Raw genomic sequence first — 3,216 nt, 5'->3', positions numbered from 1 at the left:
GCAGCCAGAATGCTCCTTGGAAGCAAGAATGGCCAGACTTCGTCTCACCCATTTTGGTCATGTTGTCAGAAGGGACCATTCCCTGGAAAAGGATGTCATGCTTGGTAGGGTGGAGGGTCGACGAAAGAGGGGGTGGCCTTCAATGAGATGGATTGACACGGTGGCTGCGATGATGGGCTCAAGTATAGCAGGGATTGTGGGGCTGGTGCGGGATTGGGCAGTATTTCGTTCTGCTGTGCATGGGGTTACTATGAGTCGGAAATGACTCAATGGCACTTAACAAGAACAACAACAGTTACATCATCAATATTCTTTTCTAATATACATGGAAAAATTCTAAACATTAATCATATGCTAAGTCTACAGCAAGTGTCATACAATTTCAAAAGAATTATAATCATGCTAAAAATTATTTAAAAATTTTATTTAAAAATTAAAGAACAATGAATGTGAAGTGTACATAGCTTGACAAAGGTAAATGATGTCACTAAGATCTATACACCAACCAACAAAGCCAGAAACATCAAAAGTCAAAGATGAAGAAACAAAATTTTTACCAACCTCTGGAGTCTAAAATTGGTCAAACATGTAATCAGGATGTATTTATTATTGGTGATTGAAATGGAAAAGTTGGAAACAAATAAGAATCATTGATATTTGGAAAATATGGCTGTGGTGATAGAAATGGACTGGAGATTGCATGATAGAATTTTGGAAGACCAATGATTTATTCACTGAGAATACATTTTTTTCAATAACATAAATGTTGGCTATATACATGGACCTCACCAGATGGAATACACAGGAATCAGATCAACTGCATCTGTGAAAAGAGGCCATGGAGAAGCAGTCAAAACAAGGCCAGGAGCTGACTGTGGAACAGATCATCAATTGTTCATATGCAAGTTCACGTTGAAACTGAAGAAAATTAAAACAAGTTCATGAGATCCAAAAAACAACCTTTATTATATCCCACCTGAATTTAGAAACCATCTGAAAAATAGATTTGATGCATTGAACACCAATGACCAAAAACCAGATGAGTTCTGAGATGACATCAAAAACATCATACATGAAGAAAGCAAAGGGTCACTAAAATGACAGGAAAGGAAGAAAAGGCAGAAATGGATGTTGGAAGAGACTCTGAAAATTGCTCTTGAATGGAGAGTATTTAAAGCAAATGGAAGAAATAATGAAATACAGAATACTTTCTTTGTTGGTTACCAGGGATAGGAGGGGAGGGAAAGCTAAATTTCTAGAGAAGTTGGAGGGAGGGAAATATATATATATATATATATATATATGTGTGTGTGTGTGTGTATATATATATATATATATATATACATATATATATATATATATATACCAAAGAATATTAGTGAATTAGTGATTACCAGGGATAGGAGGGAGTGGGGAAAGGGGAAGCTTTTGTTTGCAGGGCATTGAGTTTATGATGATGGTGGTGGGATATTAGAAAAGGATAACAATAATGGTGGCACAACATGAAAAATGTCATCAATATCCCTGAGATGTAAATGGGGAAGTTGTTATGTTGGTAAATATCTGGATGTGTGTGTTTTTACCACAATAAAAGTTAAAAAAAAAAAAAAAGGAAAAAGAAAGAAAGAATGAAATAAAAGAACTGAACAGAAGATTTCAAAGGACAGGTAGGGAAGACAAAGTAAAGTATTATGATAAAATGTTCGAAGACCTGGAGTTAGAAAGTCTGAAGGGAAGAACATGCTTGGCATATCTCAAGTTAAAAGAACTGAAGAAAAAATTCAAGCCTCTAGTTGCAATATTAATGGATTCTATGGGCAAGGCGCTTGACTACTAACCAGAAGGCTGGCAGTTCAAACCCACCAGCCACTCCTCAGAAGGAAGGTTGGGCAATCCTAGTTCTATAGTGATACTGCCTCGGAAACCCAAGGAGGGGTCACTATGAGTCGGGACCAACTCGATGGCACATAACAACAACAACAACAACAGGGGCAAAATAGTGAATGATGCAGGATTCATGAAAAGAAAATGGAAAGAATACACAGTCACTGTACCAAAAAGAATTTGTTGGTGTTCGACTATTTCAGGAGGTAGCATATGATCAAGAACAATGGTACTGAAGGAAGAATTCCAAGCTACAGTGAAGAAATTGGCGAAAAAGAAGGCTTCAGAAATTGAAAGAGATGCAGCACTGGAGGCTCTTACTCATTTATACCAAGAAATTTGGAAGACTACTACCTGGCCAACTGACTGGAAGAGATAGATATTTGTGCCCATTCCAAAGAAAGGTGATCCAATAGAACATAGAAATTATCAAACAATATCACTAACATTGCATGGAAGTAAAATTTTGCTAAAGATGATTTAAAAATGGTTGCATCAGTAAATTGTCAGAAAACTTCCAGAAATGCAAACTGTATTACAAGAATGTAGAATAAGGTATGCCATTGCTGATGTCAGATGGATCTTAGCTGAAAGCAAAGAATACCAAAAAGATGTCTACCTGTGCATTATTGGCTATGCAAAGGCATTCAATTGAATGGATCATAACAAATTATGGATAACATTGCAAAGAATGGGAATTCCAGAAGACTTAATTTTGCTCATGATGAATCAGTACATAGACTAAAAGGCTGTCATTAGAACAGAACAAAAAGAACAAATCAGTAAAGGCATAGGCCAAGGTTTGTATCTTTGACTACACTTATTCAATATGTATGTTGAACAAATAATCTGAGAAGCTGGACTATATGAAGAAGAATGAGGCATCAGGACTGGATGAAGACTCATTAACAACATGTGATATGCAGAGGACATAATCTTGATTACTGGAAGTAAAGAAGATTGAAACAAGATGAGTTCTGACAAGATGGTGAAATAGACAGACAAGCTACACAGACTCTCTGCAACAAAGCAAAGAGAAACAAATTGAAACCAATACAGAAGATGATCCTGGAACCCTGAGCCTTGAAAGAGAGGGTAAAGGAGTGGATTAAATATTCACTAGTAGAAGAACCTGAATGAAAGAGTAAATGAGGAGACAAACAGAGTGGTGGATTGTGGACTGTTCTGGGGAAATAGCCATTTTGAATATTTACCAATAGCAACCTGAGAATTGACACTGCTCACCAAGGACTATAAGGGCAAGGGCTGCATTGGTCCCTGACAACTGGAAAGGAAAATGATGGAGAAGGAGAAAAAATGGACCTATGGACT

Source organism: Orycteropus afer, unplaced genomic scaffold (genome assembly GCF_000298275.1).
Source record: "Orycteropus afer afer isolate SDZICR_OR568_19922 unplaced genomic scaffold, OryAfe1.0 scaffold00207, whole genome shotgun sequence".
In the NCBI taxonomy this organism is placed as follows: Eukaryota; Metazoa; Chordata; class Mammalia; order Tubulidentata; family Orycteropodidae; genus Orycteropus; species Orycteropus afer.
This window is presented reverse-complemented; position numbering follows the sequence as displayed.